Source organism: Neovison vison, chromosome 1 (genome assembly GCF_020171115.1).
Source record: "Neovison vison isolate M4711 chromosome 1, ASM_NN_V1, whole genome shotgun sequence".
In the NCBI taxonomy this organism is placed as follows: Eukaryota; Metazoa; Chordata; class Mammalia; order Carnivora; family Mustelidae; genus Neogale; species Neogale vison.
In genome coordinates, this window is record NC_058091.1 from 140,773,322 (window position 1) to 140,784,932 (window position 11,611).

Below are 11,611 nucleotides of genomic sequence, written 5' to 3' on the forward strand. Positions count from 1 at the left end.
TTGGTTGGTTACCCTTCCGTCTTTGGTCCCTTCTTTGGGGCGCTCCATTTTGTGACCCAACAACTAACTCCAGTGTAGACCCGACTCTCTCTGTTTCCTAGCGATGATACATAACAGATGGGCATCAACAACAGCTTTTTTTGTTTGTTTGTTTTTTAAAGATTTTATTTATTTATTTGACAGAGATCACAAGTAGGCAGAGAGGCAGGCAGAGAGAGAAGGGGAAGCAGGCTCCCTGCTGAGCAGAGAGCCTGATGCGGGGCTCGATCCCAGGACCCTGGTCATGACCTGAGCCAAAGAGAGGCTTAACCCACTGAGCCACCCAGGCGCCCCCCACCTTATTTTTTTGTGAAGAACATGAAATGACAGTGAACTTGCCAAGGCATGGCTAGCGATTTCATGATATGTAGGTGGAGGAGGGAGAGGACAGTGAACAGCAGAGTACCTCTCCTTGAGGTGCAGGAAGAGCCAGCATCTGCTGTCCGGAGACCATCTCTCACTGCTCCAAGTGAAGGTGGGTCGAGGAAGCCATGAGGGAAAAGCCCCACTTGGGGACACCACAGGCTCCTTCCCCTCTTCCATGTTATATGCTGTGGGAGGCTAAGAAGTAGATGAGCTCTGCTGTCTGTAGCTTCCCGAAGAACCAGAATAAAACCCAACCAAACAAAACCCCCTCAAGAAAAAGCATTTGAGAGAATCTCCTTAACTCTGGACCTGCAGGTGGTGGTTTTGGATCACGATCACTGTTGCATCGCTCCTGGAAAAGCCTCCATCTTGCTCGGTTTTCTTCAAGATTAATGCCTGATTTTCCTGAAGGAGATGGCGAGTAAGAGGGGTTCCTCGGTGGTGGTGGGGGGGTTTGGCAGGGACATAGGACAGCCATTGCAGAGAAATTTCTAGGAACTTGTTGGGGCAGGTGAGGCTCTTCAAAGCGTACGTTGGCCGAGGGAGCTACTCACTCTCGGGTAACTTGGGTCCTAACCACCCAACTGAGATATTTTGCTCTGCTGATGTCATGTGGTATGGAAACAGGCTTCTCCTGGCTGAAAACAATCCTAAAGAAAGTCAGCATCATGGGGGAGAGAGGGAATGGGAGGAATGTCCCTGGCCAGGAGGCCGGAGGTGCCCCAGGAAGCGGGCTCCTCTGAATAGTTAAATGGCTGCTTCTCAACTTGCACAATGTCACATTGAATTTGAAACAGGGAACTTTTTATATTTTTCCCCTGATTGTGCCGGCACCTGGCAGATGCCTATTTACCACAGGCATCAATACACATAGTAATCAAAGGAAATCAGAGGCACAGATTAGCAACAGCTGCAAGTCATTAGTGACAGACACGGGAAAGCACAATTCTGCACCCAACTTTGAAATAACCAATATGAGTATTTCAGAGCATGAAGGTTACCGCAGGGCACTCGCTAACAGGAGCGCGGCCAGACAATAGCCGGGCTTGTCTCTCAAGAGAGCCCTCTTCTCAAGGCAGCACGACGCACTCCATATTAGAAACCCATCAGTCACCCGGTATTGGTCCATGGGGGGTCAACCCTTCTCCGAGTATCGGTGTGCATCTTCCAATCAAAGGGGGTCGTGACTGAGCTCTGACCTCTGGCTACTGAGAAGACCTGTTCTCTCTGGTCATAATTTTAGTGCTGGGAGTTTGCGTGTATTTCGGAGGACTTAATTATATCATTGACCGAGTTAGAAAGGGGCATCTCGATGGGAAAATAAGACCTTTCCCTTTTCAATGAAATTGTATCTTTTTCCACATTTCTATTTGAAAATCAGCTCTGATGGATAGCCGTTCTCTTGCTAGTTACATATTTTCACTGGCAGCACTAACCTTAGCCTACTCCAGAAAATACTATTCAATTTTTAGCTTTTCCCTAATCAATTCATTCAGTGCCTCGGTGGAATACAAGTTGGTCATTTAAAAATTTCTAGCTGTTGCCTGATATGTCCCAAAACAAATTTAGCTAGCATGGGTTTCTATTTTAGACCATCTCTGGAAATGCAGATTTACTGTACAACTGGGTAATGGTTTAGAGATAAACAGACACAGTGAGTTGCTGTCTGATTAGCAGGACTGGGCAAAATTTAGCTATATATATATATATACATATATATACACACACACACACACACACACACACAGCAATAATTGGACCATTGGACTGGAGGATGTAGATTAAATTGGTCTCATCACCACATGTGGTCCCTTCTCTTACTTGATATTAAGGTTGGATGATTCTTTTCTGTTTAGAAATCTCTCCTTCCTCCTGATCTCCCTCCCCAAAAATATCTTCTGAAGGTTTTTCTAAAAATTCTTCTAATAAGGAACTTGTTTTGGAGATTAGGGTAAGGGAGGGAGAAAGATGCCGCCTTTCTCTCTACTTCAGAGCCAGCCACCAAGTATCCACTCTTTAATAACAAGCAATATGCTATTATTTCAGAAGAAAGCCCTAAGGGAACGTGAGTTCTAAGGAGCACACGACACATCAGAGACATCCAGTTGCATATTCTCGTCTTCCGTGTTCTTTTTTAAGCCTCTGGAGGTGAGAAATTGTTTCATACCTGATTAAGTACCATGATCTGTAGGCTGAGGAAGATGTAGTTTCTTGGGGTCATTTTATATGGAAGCAAAGACCTGTTATTAATGCTAATTGTATTTACTAGTTAATTCATGTATTTATTGAAAGTCCGCTCTGCGTCACGGAATGCTTAGGCACTGTGGATACTTCAGCAAAATTAACAAGTGACTTGTTTATAACGTACTCCATTGATGACGAGCGTATCGACTGCTTACGTTTGAGGTGGTGGTTTGACTACAATGGTTCATTGCATACGTTTGCGTTTTCCTTCATCCCACCCTCCTCTCCTCTCTTCCTTCCTCTGCCTCCCCCTTTCCTTCCTTCTCCTTTAGGATTTAGACCTTAGAGGGACTAAGCATTGTTATCCAGAATTCTCTAATTCAATGAAATAATGCATTTTTTGAGAATTAGTGTTAGGGTAAATCACCGTAATGTAGCCCTATATTTCAGCAGTTTAATGAAATAGAAGTCTATTTCTTGCTCATGTAACAATCTAGTGACGGTATTCCTAGTTGATGGGAAGCTTTCCTCCATGTCATGACTCAAGGACTCTGGGTCCTTCCATTTTGTGACCGTGTCTGCCTTGAAATCTGCTTCCAGCTGGTGAAAGGAAACAGCAGGTGAAGAGGGGCATAGACCTTTCTTCACCAGTTTGGTCTGAAATGGGCAAACGTCCCTTTGGCTCGTGTACTATGGGGAGAGCTGCCTACATGGTCCCACTAGGTGAGATTCTGGGTCTAGGACTGCCTAGACATTCAAAGTGACACTTCTATACCATGGAAATGGGAGGACAGGTATGAGTAGACACGATTAGGTGTCAGGCACCATGCTAATTTCTGGAGATTAAAGATGGGTAAGCCATCATTCTTTAGGGCAGTGGGAGCCACATAGATAACCCAACTAATCACACATGATACCTGAGTACTAAATAAAGTTGTATGTGAACATAGATATGGGGACAAAGGCCCCAGCCAGCAGAGCGTCAGAGGTCTCCATCTGGCAGAGGAGAGGAAGGAGGGCATCAGCACTGAACAAAGGCATGGAGTGGAGGAGATGCCCAACATGTCCAGGCAGTGGTGAGCTACTGCATGTGGCAGGTGCCCAACAGTGGGGGCGGGTAACTGGGACCAGAGCAGAGAGGGCATTGTGGGCCATGACTTTTGCAGGAAGCTCTAGAGAAGGAAAGTGAGCTATATGCTCAAGGCTTCAGACACAGGTCTTCTGACCCCACTCCTTCCTGAAAACCTTGTTGCTTGGGTATTTCATTACATGCGTGCAAGGAAATTGATTAAAGTCCTATGTGACTTTTTGAGATGCGAGGTGTTTGGCTTCTAAGAAAGGAAAACCTATGGTTGGCATCTTTGTTTGTTACTTGGTAGGAATCTATCGTCCTATGAAAGAAGCACATTAAATTTTATGACCCCCCCCCATTTGACTTCAAGGCTGACATTTCATCGTGTATTTGAGGCTTTCCCTTTCTGCCAATACTTGTAGTTGTGACTGCGAGAGAGAGTTTGGATTGCAGGTCCTAAAAGAGACTTGTCTCAGCTGTTACAGGTAGAAAGCACCTTGTGCCAAAGCTGTGAAGCTGGGAGACTTGGGGTGGAGAGGAGAGGGAGCTAGAAATAGGGGTAAACTGAGGTTTCTGTCAGTGTCTAATAAGAGGACATTATGTATACATAACTTTAACACCATCATGAATGTGTTGCATTCCATAGGAACTGAGTGGACAGGAGGGAGAAGGAATTTGTTTCTGGAGGAAATCATGGAAGGCTGAATGGAGTAAGTACCTTGAGAACTAGGTCTGAATATTCTAGGTAGAAGGAGGTTAATCTAGAAAGACAGGGAAGCTGGAACAGATACATGGGGATGAAGAAGTGGGGAGCATTTGGGGTCAGGGAGTCTCTAGCCAGCTGGAGATGGGGCTGCCAGCCAGTGGGGGAAAGGGTGGAAGGGAGAAGAAAGAAAGGTCAGGGGTGTTCACATCAGGAAGAGCCATTTTAGGATCTGATACATGGTCAGGGAGCTTGACTCTAAAATGAGAAGGGTCTACTTGTAAGCTTTCAGGAAGAGAAGGTATTACTCAGAGATTTTCTGGAAAGATCCTGAAGCTTAGAAGTGACCAGAGATCAGCCTGAGGCTACAGAGCTGGTTGTTGCATGAGGAAGGTCCCCCTGCATGATACCAGGTAAGAGAGATGGTGGACGCGAGCCCTTGGCTTGGTACATAAGACAGCACAATTCTCCGAGTGGAGAGTCGGCCAGATGTGAACATGCTGTGGGCTCTTTGAGAAAGATGTGGCAAGCCCCTCACTTAGCCAGCCACACCCCTACCTTACTACCTGAAGCTTTGGCTTTCTGTCCGCCCCCCGGCCCCCGCCCCAGTGCAAGTTGAATCATCCTCATTCCTTTGGGAGTCCAAGTGCCATGGATCAGAAGGACTGTTTATAAGACAAAGACAAATGACTATCAGGAAAGAGCTTTTGAGAGAATGAAGAGACAAACTTACTATAGCTTAATGGATGTCTTGTCCAGTTGCTTGTGTGTGTGTGTGTGTGTGTATTTACCATAAAATACAGGATAGAGAATGCCAGATTTCCTTTTCAGAACTTGGTAAAAAAAAAAAAATTACAGCAGATGAACATTAGGCAAAATCAAAGGGGGATTTTGCTCGCATACGAAAGTTTACAAGAAATCTAGTTGAGTCTGGTTCCAGTATTTGCTGAAGTTTGTGGCTGTGTCAACAAAGATGGGTTAAAGTAAGCATATTTTAGACCCTAAACAGAGCAGTCTCATAGTCTGGAATAGAGAGTAGCTTTAAAGTGTTTTAAAATGGGTTTCCTTTTCTTTCCTTCCAGCTGCGCCTAGTGCTAGGGGAAGATGAACCGGCATGTTCTTTGTTACACAGCAGCCTACCCACCCAGGGGAGCGAAGCACATGAGTTTTCAAAACCCAAGTCCTTTCAATCGGCTGATGGTGGAGTTGGGGAAAATGGATTGGGAGAAGCTGCGTAACCATTCAGTGTGGGATTGCAACACCTGGAACATTCACCACATTCTCCGTAATAAGACTCCTGGTCTCATGGAGAAAACTGGCCCCAAACGATGGGGCAGGGGCTGAAATAGGTTCTTACTGGCATTTACCCTACGTCCTTTGACTTGTTTTGGCTGTTTCCTGTGTCTTGGCCGTGGCTGTGTTTGGAGTGGTGTGGAAAAGGGCCTTCATTCCAGGTGAATGTCTTAGTTTTACTTCTGTACTTTTGTGCTTTTACTTTTAACTCCCTCCCCAGATCAGCCTTGTTTTTATGCGTTTGATTTGCCGCCGGGACACATGAGGCAAAGTGACCCTTTGGTGACCCCATAGTTATCATTCAACTGTTTTGTCCCTGATGCAAGTTCAGTTTTTAAAAGACTGTTGGGAATTTTGATCTTCTCTTTATAAAATGACCTGTAGGTTTCGTGCTACTTAATTATTGTAACATGAACATTTGATGAGCCCGAACCTAATACTGAAGTTTTCCTGAAAAAATTTTATAAGATTTTATTTATTTATTTGGGGGAGAGAGAGAGAGAGTGTGTGAGAGCGAGAGAGAGCAGGAGAGGAGAGAGGTCAGCACAAAAAGCAGACCCCCCCCCACCCGAGCAGGGAGCCCAATGTGGGACTTGATCCCAGGACTCCAGGATCGTGACCTGAGTTGAAGGCAGTCGCTTAACCAACTGAGCCACCCAGGCTTCTCTTGAAAAAATTTTTTTTGTAGGTTTTCTTTCTTCATCTTTATGGCTTAAATTAGGGGATTTGGCAAAAACATAACTTTGCAAATTTTTCTGGTTCCATAAGAACATAGCCTACATTAAAAAACAAACAAAAAAAAAAAAGGAGAAGAATCCATGAAACAAGATGGGATAGGGAGGGAGACAAACCATAAGGGACTCTTAATCTCACGAAACAAACTGAGGGTTGCTGGGGGGAGGGGGGTTGGGAGAAGGGGGGTAGGGTTATGGACATTGGGGAGGGTATGTGCTTTTGGGTAAATCGGAAGGGGAGGTGAACCATGAGAGACTATGGACTGTGAAAAACAATCTGAGGGGTTTGAAGTGGCGGGGGGGGGTGGGAGGTTGGGGTACCAGGTGGTGGGTATTATAGAGGGCACAGCTTGCATGGAGCACTGGGTGTGGTGAAAAAATAATGAATACTGTTTTTCTGAAAATAAATAAATTGGAAAATAAATAAATAAATAAATAAATCTTAAAAACAAACAAACAAACAAACAAAAAAACCTCTTTGGAGTAGAGCAGACCCTCAGTGTTACATTTAGTTTCAGGAGTATTACCTAGCAGGCAGACAACTCTATTTATGCTACGCTCACTACAAGTATCCCCACACAACGCTATCACGGTACCTTGACTATGTTCCCTATGCCCTACCTTTCATCCCTGTAACTTTTTCGTTCCATAAGTGGAAGTTTGTGCTTCCCACTCCCCTTTCACCATTTTGCCCACCCCCCTGTCCTGCAACTATCTGTTTATTCTCTATATTTATTGGTCTGATTCTGTTTTTTATTAGAACATAGCCTACATTTTGTAGGTGAACTTTTTAAATAGCCTTGATATTAGGAAAACCAATGTTAACACAAAAGTTAACATAATAAGTTACTGTTTAAAGTTGTAATATTTTCCAAATGCTCTCCTATTTCTGCCCTCATGGGATGAGGGACCATGTCTAGAGGATATCAGAAATTTGTCTAACAGTGTCTGCATAGAGCCTGGTGTGTGGGGTCCACTTTATATGTGGATTTTTTTCGATAAATGTGTATTTTTCTTTTAACATTGTCTTTTCCCTAGCTTTATTGCAAGAATAGAGCATATAATACATGACATACAAAGTAGGTGTTAATTGACTATTCTCAGTAAGGCTTCTGGCCAACAGCTACTAATAAAGTTATATGTGGATCTTTAGGGGGAGGAGGGGCTGGGGCCCCTAAACCCTGCCTTGTTTGAGGGTCAACTGTAATTGTTCAATATGGCTGAATAAATATAATTTTCTCATTTAAGAATCCTAGCTACTTTATGAGGCTGGGGATATGAAGTTGATCCTCCTTATTCATGGCAGTTATGTTCCATAAAGTCGTGAACGTCTAATTCGTGAATGCAGAACTATCGTCACTAGGGCAAATACAGGATTAAGTCCCTGTGAGTATCTGCTCACAAAACTTGCATCAGCTGATTGATACATAACCTTATTTTATGTGTGTTTGTTTAAAGACACCTTATTTAATATATATATTGTAGACTCATTAACATTGAGCTCTTGGCCAATAGCACTGTAACTCATGCCTGATAAAGCTTTTCTAGCACATATTTAAGATCTATCCCAGCCTTCAAGGAATGCTAGACAGAAGGTCAGTGCTGCATTTAGGGGCCTCTGTAAGCAGTGATATCATTAAAAAAAAATGAAATCCTCAAGAAAGTACAAAAAATGTGGGAAATGTGGCAAGAAGTTGAGAGCTGAAACCAGAAGGCAGAGTGCGTCCTTGTTCACTGGCAGCTGGTAACACGCACGTTGGGGTTGTGAAGGACTGCGGAGGCACTGTGGGTAGTGATTTGGGGGTTACAAATACTAAAAATAGGTGGGTTTGCAAATACAGAATTCTCAGTTAACAAGGATTGATGGTATGGGTACATCCTTTGTGCGTATCTGGAATTCCAGAAAGAGACTCCAAGTTCAGAAAGAATTGTGTGCGATCACGCAAGTGGAACTGAAACCCGGGTCCTTGGACTCCTGGGTCAGTGTTCATCCAACACCCTGGGCTGCCTTCTCGGGAAGTGGAGGGGAAACCTGTGACCAGGCTCATTCGTGCATAGAAAGTGCCTTTTTTTGAACAATGTGTGGTATCTGCACTTAAAGTTATGAAGCTTTGTAATCTGAAATGGCTCATGGAAAGCTTGGGAAATTATCTATTATGTAATTTGTAATGGTTTTTTTTTCTATCAAAAATTTAAATAATCACTGAAATCTTATCCTGTGTCTGTAAAAGGAAGAATAACTAGGGGTTAGTCTTCCCACACATAAATTGCAGGGGTGTACAAGAGAGCATCACAGCTCATGGCTTCGCTCTTACTCCGAGGATGATGTCTTGTTTTACACAAGCTTCCGGGATCCGGAGGAGGCTGGGGCAGGATGAAGATGGGTCACTGCCTTCAGAAATATCTTGAGGGTTACTCTGTGTCGGTTCGGAGCCTTCATCCTCGACAGATGCGAGCTAATTCAGGGTACTCAGCTCTAAGTAGAAAAATCAAAACTGGCCAGATTAAGACTTTAATTTTAGCTATGTAATATGGAGAGGACTTAAAATACAGCTATGTATTCCAATGTCGGGAACAGGAAGAAAATAACTTGTGTATTAATTTTATGACACTTCCAGTATTTTCAGAAAACATTTCCCAGTTGTGTTCTACAGGCCATTAGTATTCCATGAAATCTCAAGACACTATGTCAAAAGAGAAATTCTTTAAGGTCAAGAGTTTGGGAAATACTAGTTTAAATGAGTTTAACCACTTTTTTTTTTTTTTTTTTTTAAACTACAGGCTTGTCAGAGTGCTAATAAGCTTTCCTGTGTCATCACCTCTCCGAGCCTCTACCTTTAGGACAACCGACAACGTCCCCTGATCATCATCTGTAGATCATGGTTTGGGAAATGCTGCCATGCAGTGTAATGTACCAATTCCAGGGGAGGTGAGAGAAGAGAAAGTTAAGATCTTCTTCCTGGTGAGAGAGATGGAAAAGTTCAGTGAGACTGAAGACATTCCCTCCCATACATGGCAGTGGAGTCGGAGGTTGTGAACTTAGATCTCTCTTAGCAGTTCGTGGTGGGGAGAGAGCATGTGCCTGCCCCAGGGTGAAGGGAACAAAGTTTCCTTGTGGTCCTGTAGTGCGCAGCGGGCCAACCCAGCGAATCTTCTTCCTGAACCTCGGGGATTCTGGGCAAGCTGTGGGAAGGGTGTCCTTCACAGACAAGGGTTAAGCCCTTCTAGAAGTGTGGGGCTTGTAGTGGGATGAGTGGGCTACCCTGTTCCTCTCCCACTCTTGCATCCAAATGTGAACTTATTTGGAAATAGCGTTTGCAGGAGTATTAGGTTAAGCGGCCCAATGGGAGAACACCTTGGGTTATCTGGGCTGGCACTAAATCCAATGATAAGCTTCCTTACTAGGGAAAAGGCAGAGGGAGATTTGAGACAGACAAGACCGCAAGCCAAGGAACTCCTGGAGGGATCAGAAGCTGGAGGAGGCAGGGAAAGCCTTTTCCCTGGCGTCTTTGGTGGAAGTGCAACCCTGCTGACCTCTTGCTTTGAGACGTCTGGCTTCCAGAACTGTGAGGGAATAATTTCCTGTTGTTTTGAGCCACCGTGTTTGTGGTTCTGTGTTATGGCAGCCCCAGGAAACCGAGACAGGGGTGTAGGAGGAGAGATGGAAACAGAGAGGTAGGTGAGAAGTTAGAAGATGAGAGCTGGTAAGTTCAAACAGCAGGGGTCATCCTGAGAGTCCTCTGGAAAGTAGAGCTTCCAGAGCTTTCTTGTGGCACATGGAGGTCACACTGGTCCCGCCAACAAGCTCAGGGCCAACCGCTGTGGCAGAATTGGAGGAATGGTATCTGTGGGTTGCTTGGAGAGCATGGCCACCACAGGAGGACAAGGAGGATGTTCTGCCTGGCTGAGGGTTTGAATTAGGGTATCACTGGGGGGAGTCCTAAAAGGTGGCTTGGCAAAGGAATGAAATAAATTTCTTCTGTCTTGGAGAGCTCACTGATCAAGCCCCAAGGGCAAGGCCTCCGGTATCCGGCACCTTGTAGGCCCTCTTTAGCATATGAAAGCTCTGTTGAACCCTCCCTTCCCCTCACCTTCCCCCAAGGTACATAACCTGCCCTCTCCCACAACCGTGGGCTACAGCTCTTCCTGCCCACGGGTCCTGCCCATGGGTCCGTGCTTTAATAAACCACCATTTTGCACCAAAGATGTCTTAAGAATTCTTTCTTGGTCATCGGCTCCGGACCTCAGCCCACCGAACCTCATCTAGGTTCTAGAACTTCATCAACTTCACCTCTGGCTGTCAGATTTGTGAGCATAATTTAACGGGACATCAAATGTTATTACGTTATCTGTCATAATGACCTGAAGGGGGTGGTAGAAATCCTGTTTGCTTATCGGGGAGCCTTGACTTTCCTATGATGTCTTCCCATTGGAATGAGATGGATGTCTGCTTTCTGACTTCTGAGGCTTGATTGAGGATTAGATCACTCCGTCCCAACTGGCCATTTCTCTCAGAGGATGGGCAAATCAGTGCTAATTGATACTTTTTATATTTAATTACACTTAATTTCTTCTGTCTGGCTGCCCTGAAACCAAGAAGAGGAAAACAGTGCTCTACATGCAAATCTTCTAACATAAACATTTCTTAACCTCATTTGCTGCAGGATTAGTCCAAATATAGAATCCTTAAGATAAAAGCTGCTTACACTGGTTTCTTATCTGTACTTCCATCCTGTCTCTGGAGTCCCTCTTTCTGGAAACCATCACTGTGATGGGAATTTGCGTATTCTCTATTTCCCTATTATTCAACTCTCCCATATTTGGTATTATAATCATTTCCGTCCTTTTGTTAGTTTGCCTAAACTAATTCCATAACCCGCAGGTCTGTTTCTCTGCCTTTGAACCACCAGTCCTGGGGCTCTGGTCACAGTGCTCTTCCGAATAGTTTTGATGGCATCACCCCTCCGCAAAACCTTGATACTTCCCACTTCTTCTGGATAAAACTTCCGACCCAGTCCCAACTCATGGTTCCAGATTTTCTCCCAAGTTCTCAGGACTTGCCTTTGCTTGCTTCCCTCCGCCCTTGGCTAGTGTGAGTGCTACATCCTAGTCTAGGCTCTCCCCTCACCTCCTCTTGTTCCTCCCTGTACTCTTGAGGACCATTTCATGGAATAAATCTCTTGTGTATCCAATCCTGTCTTAGGAAGATCCAAAATGGCA

At 44.6% G+C, this 11,611-nt stretch overlaps 1 long non-coding RNA gene across 2 annotated transcripts; it reads left to right on the forward strand.

The window, feature by feature from the left end:
- Positions 1 to 322: 322 nt before the first annotated feature.
- Positions 323 to 10,421, forward strand: LOC122913096. Of its 2 annotated transcripts, XR_006385701.1 has the most exons (6): positions 323 to 514; positions 721 to 826; positions 2,452 to 2,553; positions 4,308 to 4,371; positions 5,447 to 5,818; positions 9,173 to 10,421. It is a non-coding gene; the product is annotated as an uncharacterized LOC122913096 (long non-coding RNA). The 2 variants fall into 2 exon arrangements; XR_006385699.1 differs by having other exon boundaries at positions 323 to 826.
- Positions 10,422 to 11,611: the final 1,190 nt, after the last annotated feature.